This window comes from Tupaia chinensis, unplaced genomic scaffold (genome assembly GCF_000334495.1).
Source record: "Tupaia chinensis unplaced genomic scaffold, TupChi_1.0 Scaffold000612_1, whole genome shotgun sequence".
In the NCBI taxonomy this organism is placed as follows: Eukaryota; Metazoa; Chordata; class Mammalia; order Scandentia; family Tupaiidae; genus Tupaia; species Tupaia belangeri.
Window position 1 is genome coordinate 4,255,549 of NW_006160131.1, and position 18,828 is coordinate 4,274,376.

General features: G+C 40.9%; 1 protein-coding gene across 3 annotated transcripts in view; it reads right to left on the bottom strand.

Moving 5' to 3' along the window:
* The window catches only part of CREBRF (CREB3 regulatory factor), a 69,236-nt gene that overhangs the window by 48,402 nt on the left and 2,006 nt on the right, over positions 1–18,828 (bottom strand). Inside the window, exon 1 of one of the 3 annotated variants that reach the window (XM_006158903.3) lies at positions 18,397–18,785. The exons of the other annotated variants lie outside the window; for them this stretch is intronic. The gene's annotated coding sequence lies outside the window, so the exon portion shown is untranslated. Of the gene's footprint in view, positions 1–18,396; positions 18,786–18,828 lie in introns of those variants that run through there. 3 annotated transcript variants of the gene reach the window in all.

Here is an 18,828-nt window from a genome sequence, read left to right on the forward strand (position 1 = left end):
TAGACTGACACACATGACATTGTTCTCACATATATACATACACACCAATATTTTCAAGTAAAACAACATTTTATGCAAGATATTAAAGACTTGTTTTTTTAAAAATCAATTTTTTGGATTGTTCTGCAGAATCTATAAAATGTAAAAAGGAACGGTAGAATTAAATGAGGCAGCATAAAAATAGGCAGTGGTAGCAAGTGAGAATGCATCTGAGTCTATAGCAAGAGTCCAGTGAAACATCTATCATCAGACACTTCAGCCACACTCTTTACAACTTTGGTGTTCCTGCTCATCTCTAAAGGATCTGGGCTTTTTCAAAATTTCTTGTTTCTTCCCTCCCTCAGAGTCAACGCTTTCTCTATAAGAATATGAAATATATACTATACAATTTCAAATTTTTTCCTACTGTAGAAAACAAGCTATACTGCTATATAAGACCATACAACAGCTAGTATGGAGGTTATAGACACAAGGCTACAAAGAGGTTTTGAATTTAGTTTTGCAGTCATCTCTTTTAACACTGAGAAATGTTGAGTGCCTCTTTGGTTCTAATACCCCTATAAAAGGCTTCTTCTATAAAGAGTAAAGTCTAGATAAAAAGTTCTATTTTATAACAGAATATTTGAAATTTTATTTCAGAATTTTCTCTGCCTTCTTCAGGTATAAATATAAGGATTTTCTTGCTTGCTTTGCAGAGATACTGTGATTCATCATAATATGTAAAGTATCTAGCTCTAGCACAAAACAAACACTCAATAAACGGTAGTTATTTTTATTTTAAGATTCTTTCTTTGGCATGTTTTTGATATTAGGATGTTGCTGCTATGAAGATATTAAACCCAAACTCAGCTTGAAATCCTTGCGTTTCTAAATTTCCCAGTAATTATCACAAAAACTCAACTGCCTGGAACTAGGGTGAATAAGGAATATTTAGGCAACAAGAGTCATTTATCTCCAGCATTATGAAGACAAATGTCAATTACACTGGTTTAATAAGCAAAAGAATCTTGTGATTTACAAAGTAATTCAGAAAGCTGCAAACTGGTCACCTCTGTGCACAATAAAGAATTGGCAGACAGGGTTAGCCCTGTAGTACAGTGGTTAAGGTAGCTGGATTCCATATGGCTGACCGTAGCTCAAATTTTGGTCCCAGCAGCTTGAAAAACACACCAGGCATACGTGCATGCATGCCCAAGCTCCCGAGAGGATGGAGAAACATGAGAAGGGACTGTGTGTGATCATGACCACGGGGGGGGGGGGGGGCTTTCTACGCTCGGTGTGATCTGAACCCGGGGGGGGGGGGGTGCTTTCTCTCTTCCTCTCTGTCTCTCTCATGCATCCTCTGGCAATTAGGAAACAAAAAAATGGCAAATAAATTACAAGGAGAAAAGGCTTCTTCAGAAAGACTATTGCCGTTATTTTTCAAATAGTTACATATGATTTATCATCATTAAATAGTTGTACTGGCTTCACTGTATGGATTCTGGGCAGCTTGAGGGAATGAAGTTGTATTAAATTAATGTGTATATCCATGATACCTTACATAATTTCTAATAAACAGATGCACAGAATTTCATCTCCGCCATAGCTGTCTCAAAGGGGTTGAGGATAAATCAATCAAGGGAGGCAGAATACTCCAACTACTAAGGAAACTCAGCATTGAACAGAAGCAGCAGCGATCAAAGAGTCACAAAGACTGGAACCTGGCTCCCTGCCCTCTGTTGGCTTGCAATATTCTTCCAATCAGAGGGAATAGTTCATTTATTTTATAGTAACTTGTTAGTTTTTAACTTGGAAGTTTGGACAACCAACAAGTTATGATGCTAAGCTCTGTAACAAAGGTAACAATAAGGACCTAAAAGTATACTCTACCAGGAATATGTGCACTTTGAAACAAGACATGGCCCACTCCCTGGTTTAGCAGTCAAGGGAACAAGATAGGATCCTATACGGCTGATAGTGGTTTGAATCCCAGTCCCCAAGCTTGAAAAAGACATCAGGCACACATGTGCCCTAAATCCAGACAGGACAGAGAAATGGAAGAGAAGGGATTGCAGTGTGACTGCACCCCACTGGGGGGTGCTTTCTCCCTCTTCCTCTTTCTCTGGCAAGCACACACACCTGCTAGCAAATTGAAGAAGGAAAAAAGAAAAAAAGTAGAAGTCTCAAACTGGACTACAGTCAGAAATCAATAACCACAGATTGGTTTTGTTCAGCAAACACATCAGTGTTTTTAAATTTTTAAATTTTAATTGCTAGCACTTAACTTGGAAATTTTGTGTAAAATTTGATTCCTGGTATCAAAATACTACTCTCTTGAGGGTAAAAGATCTGACAACACTGGGTACATGTTCCCAGGAAGATATAAACTGAACTAAAGTGAGGGCTATTCCCTTTAAACTGGCCTGTGCTCTCTAATTTGTTCCAACTGCCATCTAATCCCATTTACAGATGGAGAATATACATTGACAGATACTCAAAACTACAAAGCCAGGAAAAAGCCTATTCCTGAATGTAGCTAACTCCAGAGCTTTCGCTTTTTTATTTAAGTTTATTATTTTATGTATGACAGCACATCATGAACAGAAATTGGAGAAATAACTTTGATAGGGCCTCACCACACCCATGAAGCCTTTTCCCTAACCCACCAGTTTGTCAGGATGTTGGGTATGGGCCCACATACCCTGTGTGATTTCAGGCTAACCCAGGGGTCATAGCCCCAGGCTGGCTATTCCAGCACTGCAGTTCTGTTTATTACAGAACTATGCCACCAGCTGGGTGGTATGCCAGGGCTTTCACTTTTGACAGCTCCACAACTGGACCTCCAAATAAAAGTCAGTTAATGTTAAAAGCAGTATTTAGGCCCAGCCTTGGTGCAGGAGTGCAGGCAGTAAGGATGTGCTACATGATACTGGAGCCATATGAAAAGGCCCTGGGTTTGGATCCCAGCATAGTCCATACAGCAGTGGCTGGCTAGACAGCTGGGGGAAGGATAACAGCATGACTAGACACCATCAGGAGTCCTTGTCACACTCTCTCTCGCTTATGAAAGAAAGAAGTGAATAAACTTTCCTAAAAACTTGATATTGGACCAAGCAGGTGGAGTGAAGGTTAAAGCACTGGATCTCACAGGGCCAACAGCATCGTTCCAGTCCCAGACCCGGTGGCTTGAAAACCACACTGGGTGCGTGTGCATGAATGCCCAAGATCCCAAGAGAAGAATGGAGAAGAGACTGCAACGGGGCCATCACTCCCGGGGGTGGGGGTGACTTTTTATTTTCCCCCTCTCTCTCTGGCAAGCACATACACCCTATAGCAAAAGAGAAAAGAAAAAAAAGAAAAACGAAAGGAAAAAAACCCTAAAACTAAAAATCCCCCACAAAACCTAGTATTAAAAAAGACCTAAACACAAATATTTATAGCATCTTTATTCATAACATCTTAAAATCTGTTAGGCAACCAAAACGTCCATTAACTGGCAGATGAGTAAACAAATTTTACCAGACAAATTCCACAAGAGGAGGACTCAACTGATGTACACTATATAATATATATAAAAAATAAAAGAAATCAGACTCAAAAGATGACACATTCTACAGGTATATTTATATGAATGTATATGAAATCCCAGAGATATGAAAGTGATATGAAATGATTGGGGCTAAAGGTGAGGCAAGAAGACTGATTGCAAAAGGGCAAGAGAGAACTTTCAGCAGTGATGGAAATGATCTAGATACAGCTAGAGTGGTAGTGAGTGACAGGGCATATTAACTGAAACTAAAGCTGAGTAAATTTTCTCATATGTAAATTTTATTTCAAAAAGAAGTGTTAGGAAAGTACAGAGACTACTACCAATTACTGAATAGTTCAAAAAGTCAGGGTGCATTTTTACATAGAAAAACACAGAAAAGGGTCAGCAGGTGGTATGGTGGTGGAGGGCGCTAGATTCCCACATGTCTGACTGCGGTTCAAGTGCTGGACCTGGCACCTCATGGCTTGCTTTCTCATTTTCTTTCTCTCTCGCTTTCTCTCTCCTCCCTTTCACTCTCTTCCTGTGTCCCTCTCTGGTTAAATTAAAATAAATAAAGTTAAATAAAATAACTCTTTTTTTAAAAAAAAAAAGAAAACCACAGCAAAATAGGTTATGACTTTCCGGATGACCCAGTATATCTGGGAAAGTCTGGGCAAGCATCAAAACAATAGTGAGATCTGAATACAATCTCTTTTTATAGAACAATTTAAAGGGGCACAGAAGTAGAAAATACTGAACATAAGTAGTCACATTTTGCACTGTAGCCTATGAGAAGTGGCACCTCTGAATATAAAGGAAAATGATTCATAAAATTCACAGTGATGAAGTGCCAGCCAGTGATGTAGAGGCTGAGACAGCTGGCTCCCACATAGCCAACCTCAGGGTTTCAGTCCCTGACCTGGTTGCTTGAGAAACATACCAAGTGTATGTGCCCAAAATTCCAAAAGGAAAAAGGGAGAAGGGATTGAGAACTGTCCCGCAGGAGGATTCTTTCTCACTTTTCTTCATGCTCTCCACTCTCTCCCCCCAATGTGCATACCTCTAGCAAATTAGAAAATAGTAATGGAGACCAGCAGATGGTGTAATGGTTATGTCACAGGACTCCCACGTAGTTGACTGGGGTTTGAATCTCATACCCAGTGGCTTTAAACCCAGTGTATGTGCGTGAGTGTCAAAAACCCTGAGAGGAGCATGCAGGAGAAGGAACTGCGGTGTGGCCATTCCCCCTCACCCCCAGGGAGGAGGCAATTTTTCACTCTGTCTCGCTCTGTCTCTCTCAGAGCAGACAGAGCCCTAAGGCAAAAATCTCTCTTGAGAAAAAAATGGTAATAATTCCTAGAGATGAATGATCAGTACTTAGGTAGCAAACTAGTTGATCTTACAAGGTTTTCCAAAGGGAGATCAACTGATAGCTGCACAATGCTATTCACATGCAAAATATGCAGATATAAGTGAAAGAATGTTTCCTTTTGAAATACTGGGGAGTACCAGGGCCCTAGGGCAAAAACATTTAAAAGAAAGAGACAGACAGAAAGAAAAAGACTCATTATGAGACAAAGAGAAGCTTAAAGGGAATTTAAAAAGGGGAAGATAGAAGCAGGTAAATAGAGGCAATGATACAAACAGGTTAGAGAGAAGAAGTTAGATCAGGCCTGGACTAGGAACTTTAAGAAAATAAACACTAGGGGGCAAGAGACCAACCACCCAATCAGAGCTACAGAAAAGAGAGACCAGAGACCTGACAGTACAGAGCAGGCATAGGAGAATCCCAGGACAAGGTGAAAGCAGAACTTTTCTTCCTAAAACTTACAAATTAGTTTCCTCCTCCTCCATCACCCGTCCCACCACTGCCTCAGCTCAAGTTGCCTAACACACAACTCAGTCTACCCTGCATGTATATCCATCCTGTGTACCTTTTTTACCCCTTAACTGGAGTAGAATACTTCCTTCACTATTTTTTAAAACTCAGTTCAAACTTTCTGAGGCCTCTCCAACTTTCCCAGGCGGAGTTAGCAGTCTCTCTTCCAAAGAACATTTTGTTCTGCGATATTTTCATAATGTTGGACTACAATGTCTTCTTCCTCACCTAGTTTACAGGCAATTCCAGTAGTAAGGGCAAAAACCTTACTAAGAAACAGTTCGAAAACTGTACGAGTTCATCTCATTTTATACAACACAAGTAAAATGGTAGAAGACTTGATGTTTCAAGGAATTCACAGCCAATCTTCTGAATAAAAACACATCTTCCCAACCCCTAATTCTCCCCATACCACCAAAGACCTCCCCTACCATCTTTTTAAAAGTTTTATATATAGGACCAGCCCCATAGTGCAACGGCTACGTGCTATGGGTTGGGAACCACATCTCACATGGACAACTGTAGTTCAAAAGCTCAGCCTCAGCACCTTGAAAACCACATAGGCCCAAAATCGTAAGAGATGGACAAACAGGAGTGGACTGTGGCACGACCACACTCCACTGGGAGATGCTGTCTCCCCTCTCTCTCTGATGAGTACACATACCCTCTGGCAATTAAAAAAAAAATGTGGGAACCAGCAGTTGGCATAATGGCTAAGTTGCTGGACTCCCATATGTAGTTGACCATGGTTCGAGTCCCAGACCCGGTGGCTTAAACTCACACTGGGCGTGTGTGTGTGTGTGTGTGTGTGTGTGTGTGTGTGCATTCTCCCGAGAGGAGAATGGAAAAGGGATTGCAGTATGGCCATCCCCCTGGGGGGTGATTTCTTGCTTTCTGTCTCTCTGTCTCTGTTTTTCTGGCCAGCATACAAGCCCTATAGCAAAAACCTCTCTGAAAAAATAAAAATAAAAAAATAAATGTGTTACTTCTATAATGCTTTAAATATCTCAGTGAGCGACAAAGCTATAATAGAAAAGGAAGCAATTCCATCAGGAATGGTGTGGAGCAGTAAAAGAACTTACTCTAACTTACTCTATAAAAACAGCACTTTAGGGTCAACCCTGGTGTGGAGGTTAAGGCAGTTGGATCCCACATGGCCAACAGCATGGTTTGAGTTTCAGACCTAGCGGCTTGAAAAACACGCAGGGTGCACATGCATGTAGGCCCAAAATCCAGAAAGGAGGAAGAAATAGAGAGGGAATTGCTGCATGCCCATCCCCATGGAGATGCTTTCTCACTTTCCCCTGAAAGATCATGGGCCCTCTAGTAAAAAAAAAAAAAAAAAAAAAAAAAAAAAGAGAGGGGAGAAGATAACACTATACTGAATGAAGTTAAGTTTACACCCCTAGTAAGGGGCGTGGTGGTTAAGGTGGTGGATTCCAACATGACCAACCACAGTTCAAGTCTCAGACCTGGTAACTTGCTCTCACATTTTCTCTCTCTGTCTCTCTCTCTTTCTCTCATCAAATTAAATAATAGTAACAGATAAAATTAATTAACTAAATAATTTTTTTAAAGTAAGTTTACAAGAAGAATCTAAGGAAAACCGGAGGGAAAGAAATCAGCAAGCACACAAGGCTTTCAATGGAAACTGTCAAAGTCAATAATACCCAGATTAAAAGGGGGGGGGGCTTCAAAAAGTTCATGGAAAATCGGGAACCAGCAGTTAGCGTAATGGCTATGTTGCTGGACTCCCACGTAGTCGACCGCGGTTCGTGTCCCGGACCCGGTGGCTTAAAACTCACGCCGGGCACGTGTGCGTGCGTGCCCAAGATCCCGAGAGGAGAATGGAGGAGAAGGGATTGCGGCGTGACCATCCCCCCGGGGGGTGATTTCTCGCTTTCTGTCTCTATGTCTCTCTCTGTCTGGCGAGCGCACGCGCCCTACAGTGAAAATCTCTCCCCCCCCCAAAAAAAAAAGTTCATGGAAAATTCATACTAAGGAAAAAGGTATATAGATTTCAAATTTATTTTTGTACTAAAATAAACTTATACTTTAATTCCCCCTCCCCTTTTTTTTTGAGAGAGATATTTTTGCTACAGAGTACGAGCACTCACCAGAGAGACAGAAAGCGAGAAATCATCCCTGGGGGCGTATAACCATGTTGCACTCCCTTCTCCTCACGGGACTCTGGGCATGCACACACATGTGCAAGAGTTTCAAGCTTTCAAGTCTGAGACTTGAACCACGGTCGACTATGTGGGAGTCCAGTGATGTAACCATTTGCTGGTCCCCATTTCCACTTTTTGAAGTGCTCTCATAAATAAATTAAAATATGACTTAGTAACAAAAACTGCACAAGTGGTTTGAAACTCAAAAGACAAAATGATGGAGTGATGAGAGTTGGTGGGAATTAATAAGATCAGTAGTTTAAAAAGTTGTTTAGGGAAGAAAGATCAATTACAGATTTTTGGAAGGAAGATCAGGAATTGTCTAAAAAGCATATAAGACTTGGCTGGTGATGGATGGAATGGAATGCAATGTAACCACGAAGTCGGCTTCATCAAGCTCTCCAAGTCTAGTCTACCCCACAAGAATGAATCAGACTTACAAAACCTATTAGAAGACATCTCAGTGGTAAAAGGGCAACCTGACATCATGCCTCAGAGAACTGGAAAAACAACAACAACAACAACAACAACAACAACAACAAAGGAGAAAAGAAATAATAAATATTCGAGCAGAAATAAATGAGACAGAAAGTAAGCAAACTATACAAAGAAATAAATGAAAGCAAAATCTGGTTATTTGAAAAGATAAACAAGATTGGCACACCATTAGCTAGACTAATTAAGAAGAAAAGAGAAAGGTACCAGATAAATCAAATTTGCAACATCAGGCAACATTATAACAGACATGACACAAATGCGAAAAGATCATTACAGGATATTATGAGCGACCATATGCCAACAAAGAAGAAAACCTGGGTGAGATAGACAAATTCTGGGACACATATAATCTACAAAGATTGACTCAGGAGGACATCGAAAGCCTGAATAGATCTATAACAAGCAATGAGACTGAATCAGTAATAAATAACCTCTCAACAAAGCAAAGTCCAGATCCCAATGGTTTCACTGCTGAATTTTATAAAACTTTTAAAGAAGAGGTAACCCCCATTTTACTCAGACTGTTTCTAGAAATCCAAAAGGAAGGAACCCTTCCAAATTCATTCTATGAAGCCTCCATTACCCCCATTCCCAAAACGGATAAGGATTTGACAAAAAAGGAAAACTACGGGCCTATATCTCTGATGAGTATAAATGCAAAAATTCTCAACAAGATACTTATTAACAGTATCCGAAAGCATATAAAAAAGGTTATTTATCGGGACCAGGTAGGCTATATTCCAAGGATGAAAGGATGGTTCAAGGTACGCAAAACCATAAATGTAATACACTGTATCAACAGAAAAAAAAAGGTAAAAATCATATGGTCATGTCAACTGATGAAGAAAAAGCATTTGACAAAATACATTCCTTTATAGTTCAGACTCTCCATAAAACTGCCATAGAAGGATCTCTGTAAAACTGGCACAGAAGGATCATTTCTCGGCATAATAAAAGCCATCTATGAAAAAACCTATAGCTAACATCATCCTGAACGGGGAAAATCTGAAAGCTTTTCCACTAAAAACTGGTACAAGACAAGGCTGCCCTTTCTCCGCTCCAAGGCTGCCCTTTCTCCGCTCCTATTCAATATAGTACTGGAAGTTTTAGCAAATGCGATCAGACAAGAGAAGGAAATAAAAGGCATTTCAATAGGGAAAGGAGAGCTGAAATTATCTCTGTTTGTAGATGAAATGATTGCATACATAGAAGACCCAATAGGATCCACGAAAAAAAACTTTTTTTTTTTGAGAGGTTTTTGCTATAGGGCGCTTGCCCTCGCCAGACAGAGACAGAAAGTGAGAAATCACCCCCCAGGGGGGATAGCCACACTGCAATCCCTTCTCCTCCATTCTCCTCTTGGGATCTTGGGCACACACACACAGGGGCCCAGTGTGAGATTTAAGCCACCAGGTCCGGGACGTGAACCGTGGTCGACTACATGGGAATCCAGCAACATAGCCATTACGCTAACTGCTGGTCCCAAAACTTCTTAAAGTAATAAATGCATACAGTAAAGTGGCAGGATACAATATTAACTTACAAAAATCTATAGCATTTCTATATACAAACAACAAGCAGAGAGAGAACTAAAGAAAGTAATCCATTTACCATAGCCACAAGAAGTATAAGATACTTAAGAATAAAACTAACCAAGAAAGTCAAAGACCTCTACAAGGAAAACTATAATAATCTTAAAAAGAAAATTGAAAAGGACAGTAAAAAGTGGAAAGACATCTCATGTTCCTGGATTGGGAATCAATATAAGCAAAATGGCAATCCTACCCAAATTAATCTACATATTTAATGCAATCCTTATAAAATTAAAAGAGACATTCTTCACAGATCTATAAAGAACAATCATAGAATTTGTCTGGAACCACAGAAGACCCCATTTTGCTAAATCCTGAGCAAGACTAGAGGTAGGTGGCATCTCACTTCCTGACCCCAAAATATATTTCAAAGCTGTGATCATCAAAACAGCATAGTATTGTCACAAAAATAGACATGAGGACCAATGCAACAGAGTAGAGATCCCAGAAATAAACTCCAAAACATACAGCCAACTCAACTTTGACAACGGGTACCAGTCAATCCAGTGGGAAAAAGAAAACTTCTTCAGCAAATGGTGCTGGGAAAACTGGATATCCACCTACAGAAAGATGAATCTGAACCCCTGTAACCATTAACAAAAATTGGGAACCAGCAGTTAGCGTAATGGCTATGTCGCTGGACTCCCACGTAGTCGACTGCGGTTCGAGTCCCGGACCCGGTGGCTTAAAACTCACGCCGGGCACGTGTGCGTGCGTGCCCAAGATCCTGAGAGGAGAATGGAGGAGAAGGGATTGCAGCGTGACCATCCCCCCTGGGGGGTGACTTCTCGCTTTCTATCTCTATGTCTCTCTCTGTCTGTCTGGCGAGCGCACGCACCCTATAGCGAAAAAAAACTCTCAAAAAAAAATAATAAAACTACTCAAAGTGGGTCAAAGATCTAAACCTACAACAGCAAACTATAAAACTGTTGGTGGAAAACACTGGGGAAACTCTGGGAGACAATGGGGTAGGCAAAGACTTCTTAAGCAAGACCTCCACAATAATCCTCAAGATAGGCAGGTGGGATTACATCAGATTCAGAAGTTTCTGCATAGCAAAGGACACCGAAATTAGTGTGAATCAACAACCCTTGGAATGGGAGAGAATTTTTGTTAACTGTGCCTCAGATAAGGGACTGATAACAAGAATACACAGGGAACTCAAGTGGCTTACCCAGAAGAAAATGATTAACCCAATTAAAAGATGGAAAAATGAGCAGAATAAACAACTCTCTAAGGAAGACATATGAACAGCCAAAAAGCATATGTAAAAATATTCAACATCCCTCATTGTAAGGGAGATGCAGATCAAAACCACAATGAGATACTACCTAACCCCAGTCAGAATGGTGAAGATTGAAAAAATAATGGGGACCGGCAGTTAGCGTAATGGCTATGTCGCTGGACTCCCATGTAGTCGACCGTGGTTCAAATCCCGGACCTGGTGGCTTAAACCTCATGCCGGGCGCGTGTGCTTGCGTGCCCAAAATCCCGAGGGGAGAATAATGGAGGAGAAGGGATTGTGGTGTGGCCATCCCCCCCTGGGGGGTGATTTCTCAGTTTCTATCTCTCTGTCTCTCTCTGTCTGTCCGGTGAGCTCACGTGCCCTATAGCAAAAACCTCTCCCCCCCCAAAAAAAAAAACAAATAATGATAATGCTGGAGGGGGGGTAGTGAAAGGGACACTGAGGGTGGTAATGTAAATTGATCCAGTCACTGTGGAGAACAATATGGGGGTTCCTCAAAGACCTTCAAATAGAACTACCATATGATCCAGCAATTCCACTTCTAGGTATCTACCCAAAGGACAGGAGAACACTCAGTCAGAAAAGTCCTTACACAACTATATTCATTGCAGCATTATTCACGATTGCTAAGACATGGAACCAACCCAAATGTCCACAACAGATGAATGGATTGAAAAATTGTGGCACATATACTCCACTGAATACTATTCAGCCATAAAAAACAGCAAGGCCCTGGAATTTGATAGAAAGTGTACGAATATGGAAGATTTGTTGCTGAGCAAAGCAAGTCAGGCTATGAAAGAGAGACATAGTATGTCTCCACTTAACATATACTGATGGTCCGTACTCTATGGTAGAGACTGAAAGACTGAAGAACATAAAAGCATTTAAAAATGTAATGGACAATAGAGACAAAGTGGAAAGAGAGTGTGGGAGGGGAAGAGTGTAGGAAAGGAAATCTGGGTAAAAAATAGAGAGGTAAAACACTTGTGAGACACAAATATGGTTTATTATCTGTTGATGAGGATGTGTGTAAGTATTCTCAACTGGGCTGGACTGAGGTGTACACCATACTTGGTAAAGTCTCTTTACAATCTAAAAGATGTATTGCAATTGAATGTATGGATTATAATAATTAATAAATAAATTTAATTTTAAAAAAGAAGCCATTTCATTGACATTTGCCAAGCACCCAGAAGAAGCCAAGAGCTAATGACAAATCCAAAGAACAAAGCACAATTTTTTTTTGTATATACTAGGAATATTCAACAAGTATAACTAATGCAGTTTTACCTAAAAATAAAGAGAATTAAAGAGATCTTTAGATATCATCAAGATAGCTCCTTTACAAACTTTCTTTTAAAAAAATGGTCAGAGAGGCCAGCAGGCGGTGTGGTGGTTAAGGTTCTGTACTCCCACATGGCAAATGGCAATTTGAATCCCAAACCTGGTTGCTTAAAAATCACCCCAGGCTCATTTGCATGTGTGCTGAAAATTCCAGGAGGAGAATGAATGGAAAAGGCAGGATTGTGGCATGGTCATCCTTCCTGGGGGGTGATTTCTCACTTTCCCTCTCACTGTCTCTGTCTCTCTCCAGGGAACACATACACCCCATGGCAACAACAACAAAAAGTCCAAATGACTGCTTTTTGTTTGAATATATGGTAATTCCTTCCTTCCAACTAAGAAAAGGCCAACTTCTCTACTTATCGTAGGCTTTTATCACTTTCCAAATAAGTAGTTCTTGGCAATGTATTCATTTAAACAGTTCAAGAGCACTAAGAGGTATCAGGCACAGTATGAGGCTGTGAGCATATATTGAAAAAAAATAGATTCTGATCTCATAGCATAATGGAAAGACAAGTAACCAGAGTAGGGCAAATTCTTTTTTTTTTTTTTTCCCCTTGGAGAGGTTTTTGCTATAGGGCACATGTGCTCACCAGACAGAGAGAGACAGAGAGACAGAAAGTGAGAAATCACCCAGGGGGGATGGCCACGCTGCAATCCCTTCTCCTCCATTCTCCTCTCGGGATCTTGGGCATGCACGCACACGCGCCCAGCGTGAGTTTAAGCCACCGGGTCTGGGACTCGAACTGCAGTCGACTACGTGGGAGTCCAGCAACATAGCCATTACACTAACTGCTGGTCCCGAGTAGGGCAAATTCTAATAAACTGAGAGAGCAATAAAGCAAAGAAAACAGAATACAGACTTGATGTGTGGCCCCACAGTCCTAAGTACCAGTATATTAAAAGAACAAGAGCTTGGGAATACAATAACTAAAAAATTTCCAACATTACTCTGTGAGATGGAAACATCATTAATCTGTACCATCACAAATTAGTAAACTGAGGTTACCAGTTTCTCATCCAGTTGGACACTAGGCTAGCTAGAGCTAAAAACAAGATTACAAGCCATATGGTGCTTTTCTGTTCAAAAAGGTCAGTTTATTTTGCTTTCTAAATTTTTATGCTTCCACCTGAAATCCAGGTGAAGTGAACAAAATATTACATAAAAACAAAAGTTATTAATGAAAAATGTAGTATTTGCTTGTGTAATAGTTTTAGATTGTGACATCCCTGCTTCAGTTGACATCTTCCAAAGACAAAGTAGGGAGGCAACCCATATCTATCCGGGCCTTAAAAAAACCCTACCTTTGGGACCAGCAGATGGCATAATGGTTACATCACTGGACTCTCACATAGTTAACCACAGTTCAAGTCTCAGACCTGCCTTAAAACTCCTGCTGTGTGTGTGCGTCTCCAAAATCCTGAAAGGAGAATGGAGGAAAAGGGATTGCGGCATCGCCATCCTCCCGGGAGTGATTTCTTACTTTGTTGTCTCTCTCTGGCAAGTGCATGCACCCTACAACAAAAATATCTCTTAAAAAAAATCCTACCATGGGGCCAGCAGGTGGAGTGGTGGTTAAGGTGCTGGCATTCCCACATGACTGACCACGGTTCAAGTCCTGGACCTGGTAACTTGCTTTCTCATTCTCCCTCCTTCCCTCTCTCTTTCTCTGTCAAAACACATGTGAAAAATATATAAATAAGTTAATTTAATTAAATAATTATTTTTTAAAAATCCTACCCTATTTAGATAATTCTACAAACATCTCAGGCAGTGGCACAATCACTGTGGCTTTTACATTAACTGTATAATGTATCTGAATATAGGAATTATGTGTATTAACTATTAACTTGAACAGCTGTGCATAGTTTTGTTAGAAATTATATGCCATATATACTTTAAACCTCAATTAAGACCATACCCTGAATAGACTAAATAAAGCGCTTAGGTATGATATCTTAGAGCCGAAATTTTTACTATCAGAATGCATTTCTAATGTATCAGCTCTGTAGTCTGATGGTTAAGGTTGGAATCCACATGGCTGATCACACAGTTCAAGTCTTAGACCAGCAGGATTAACAAGCATGCAAGTGAGCCCCAAATCCCAAAAGCAAGGAGAAGTGGAGAATAAGGATCGCACAGTAACTAATCCCTATGGGAAGTATTTTATTCCCTCTCTCTCACAAAATGACAATCAATACAGTGGCCCTCTAGTCACCCCTCTCCCCCAAAAAAGTCTCTGAAACAAACAGAATTTACACTAAAATTTGCTTTAAATAGCTTTTCAGGGAAACAGCTATATGTAAATGAGGTAAAAAGACAGAAAATGATGTTGTCATATAACCTTGAAATAAAAATTCTTCAAGGTAGGAGACATGTACATTCTGCAAGTGCTCTACTACCTGAAATACATATTTACATATACCGCAACACCTTAACATCTAAGTACTTAAAACACAGTGACTAATACTAATATCTTAGAACAGGGGTTGGTGGCCAGCAGATGATGTAGTGGTTAAGGCCCTGGACTTCCACATGGCTGGCCACAGTTCAAGTCCTGGACCTGTCTGCTTGAAACTCACACTTGGTGTGTGCGCATTCATGGCCAAAAGTCCAAGAATGGGTGAGAAGGGACTGCAGAGTGGCCATCCGCCAAGGAGTGATTTCTTACTTCCTATCTCTGTGGTGAGCACATGCACCATATAGCAAAAAACTCTCCAAAAGAAAGAACAGGAGCTGAAAAACATTTGGCTATGGGCCAAATGAAGGCATAAGCTGTCCTTGTAAATAAAGTTTTATTGGAACACAGCCCAAACATACTTTCCATGGTTGCTTTCATGCTACAACTGCAGTTAAGGACTTGTGACAGAATGTGTGGTCCACAAAGCAGAATATTTATAATTTGATCCTCTAAAGAAAACAGTATGTTGAACACTGTTTTAAAATAATCAGAACCAAGGATCTGACAAATTTATGTCTGGTCTAGAAGTTTATCTATCCTTAAGTAAGCTACTGAATAAAGCCAAAGAGTCAATGAATTCTTCTCCAAAACATCCAAATACAAACCCACATGGCAACATGCCTCTGCTAACTCATTTCAAAATCACAAACTTGCCAATCTTGACTAAAATTTAAGCTATGAGGACTGTCCTTGTGGCCTGGTGGCTAAGGGAGCCAGTTCAAGTCCTAGTCCCAGTTGCCTGGAGAACACTCAGGGCTCCTGTGCATACATGTCTCAAATCCCGACAGGATGGAGAACTGGAGGAAAAGGAACTGGCATGACCACACTCCACTGGTGGGTGCTTTCTCTCTCTCTCTCTCTCGCTCTCGCTCTCTCTGTCTCTCTCTAGTCAGCACCCATACCTTCTGTCAAATTTTTAAAGAAAATTAAATTTTGGACTAGCCAATGCTGAAGTGGTTAAGGTGGCTAGATCCCACATGGCCAAGTGTACAGTCCCAAGGCCTGAAAAATACACTGGGCATGTGTGCATGCAATGCTCCAAAATCCAAAAGGAAAAATGGTGAAGAAAGGATTACAACATGACCATCCTCCATGGGGGGGGGGTAGGTGTGCTTTCTCACTTTCCTTTTCTCTGTTTCTCTCTCCAGCTAATACATGTGCCCTCTAGCAACACTTAAATTTTTAAAATTTTATTATTATTTTAAAATGTTTCTATAGGGCACGTGTGCTCACCAGAGAGAAAGAGCGAAGGAAAGTGAGAAAGTAAGCTGCCAGGTCCAGGACTCAAATCATGGTTGGCCACGTGGGAGTCTACCACCTTAACCATCATGCCACCCTGGCTGGACCCCACAGCAAAACATTTTTTTAAGTTTCAAAAGCAAAGAGTAGGGGCCAGCAGGTAGCACAGTGGTTAAGGCACTAGACATTCCCACATGGTTGACCATGGTTTGAGTCCTGGACCTGGTGGCTTGCTTTCTCACTCCCCTCCCCAAACAAATTAAAATAAATGAATGAATAAATGAAATTAAAATAAATCTTTAAAAAAAGGGAAGGGTAAATTTAGTTCTCTTAACCTTTTATGGACTCTGTTACATCAATAGAAGCAACACACAAACTCACTGTACTTCAGTGTCACTTGTATTTAGTTCATCACCACCAGGAACTGCACTAGTTATTACTCTACTCTTTACACTGGTATTGCAGAACCCATACACATCCAACCAGTAAAATAAGTGGAACGCTGTCTTTATAAAAGTTTGTTTTCACTTGCCATGACACTGAATAAGATGGCCAAAAATCTTGCCTAGATATACTTAGCCTGTTCTAGTCTAAAAAGCCCAAAGCTGCTGTAGCATTAGTCATTTAAAAGAACTACACCTAAGTAAGTTCTATTGGACCTATATGCTATTCTTACAAGAGACTATTAAATGAACAATGATAATTCACTTTATCAACTAGTGAAACATTAAAACTGTCTTACATTTCTAAGTATCCATGAAGTAAATTTTGTTTTAATTTAGGTTATATTCTTTTTTATAATTATTATTTAATTTTAGCATTAACTTTTTTAACCATAGTGAATGAGAGACAGATTAGAGAGAGAATGCAAGCCACCAGGTCCAGGATTTTAACCACGGTCAACCATGTGGGAAGTCCAGTACCTTAACCGCCTCACTACCCACTGGCCCTATAACTGTATTATTTTTTATAACTAATTATGGCACTGTAAAGAGTAGGGTTGAGAAAACACAATTATTACTGATAAATAATAAACTAATATTGTTGTTCACTATAAAAATTATCCTGAAGAGGGCCGGCTCTGTGGCCCAGGAGTAATAGCACTATTCAAGGGAAACCAACTCCCCACACAGCAATTGCGATTGGAATCCCCAGCCCAGCCAGCCTGAAATACACAAGGCACACAAGGCGCAGGCAAATGCCCAAGATTGACCAGACTGGAGGACTATGGAAAGGAGATCGCCAGAGAATCCTCTTCACTCTCTCTCACACACACAGGCACTATATCATGAATAAGGGAAAAGATGACAATAAAATTATACTGAAACCTAGGCTCAAGGCTTAGTGGTTAAGGGAGTCGCTTCCCATATAGCTAACTGCGAGGTTCAATCCCACCTGGCAGTTTTAAAAAATATGTCAGGTCCTTCTGCGTGGGTGACCCCAACCCCAACACGATGGAGAATGGAGGGGAAAGGACTGCAGCGTGATGACATCCCATGGGGATGCTTTCTTCTCCCTCTGTCTCTCTGGCAAGTGCATGTGCACTCTGGCAAACTAACTAACTGGAATTATACTGAAGAATTGAGAAGTCTATCAGATAGATGATCAGCGATTTTTTTTTACACATTATCCCTAACAAAAGTGTGAGTCAATCATGAAAACCTATCAATAAAAGTCGATAAATTTACCAATTATGTTTCTCCAGTTAACCAAATAGGAGATAATACAGCTTCCTAAATAGTCCCTGCATGATACACGTGTACTTAAAGTAGTTCTTTCCCATAATGCTCAACCAAAGGTGTATCAAAAGTCTGATACCCTTGACAATACCAATGTAGTCTCAGGTCACAAACTGATATTAACATAAGCCCAAATGAAGCATTTAACAAGGCCGATGTAATTACTAAGTAATTAAGGTAAAAGAAGGTATTTTCCAATTACCGATATCACTTTCCCTTTGCTTTTTGGTGTTTCTCCTAGCAATTTTGAATTAAAAGAAAACAGGCAAAACATTTAAAAGCAGAAATCTAGTGACAACCAGTTCACCACGGATCACAAGATTTGCATGTAAGTCTCACTTTCTGTTTTTTAAAAAAGAAGTCATATCTTGATCCTATTTCTCACCTGCAGGGCACTCGCAAGACAAAGTCTCATAGAACCTTCAACTCTAAAGAATTTTCTCAAGGCCCAGTTTTCTCAAGAAGTTGATTTACGTGGGCAACCAATTTACGCGAGCAAGAATGGCAAATTACCACTAAGACTAGGACAAGCACGGGGCCTGATGATTAGAAAGCACCCCGATGAAAAAATGGAAACCCCGCCCAGCTTTCAACTTTCTCGGCCTTTCCTGTCCTGGTTTTCTCTTTGCAAAATCCAGGAAAACAGAACTTCCCCCTCACTGCTTCCCTCTGAGGCCTGATACAGAAATCTAGACCGCTAGTTTCCAAGTACCTCCTTAAAGTAGTCTTAAGGCTCAAGCCCGCTCAGAAACAGCAGAAAGGTTTGCTTTCGTGGGTTAAAGGAGGGCGATTACAGGGTTTGACGGCCGGGTTTGTCAGGAAGCGGAGGACCGAGGAAGAGGGAGAATCCAGAGACTGAGCTCCATCTAGTCCCAGGAACCACCCCCAGGGGAGGCTCGACTGCCCTCGGTACTTCCCTGCCTCCTCTGCTCTGGTGAGGAGAGCGGTGGGTCGGGGTCGGGCTCCCCTGAGCTACTTCCTGGTCCAAACGGACTCGCCTTCGGATACCCGAAACGCCCCCGGCCCGGCTCCCTCGCCCTTTGCCCGGTCTCCTCCTCTCTCAGTGACCCACCAGCACGGTCCCCTCCCATCTAACATGGCCGCCCCACCCGGCCCACCCCCGTCACAGCCTAACCAATTGGGG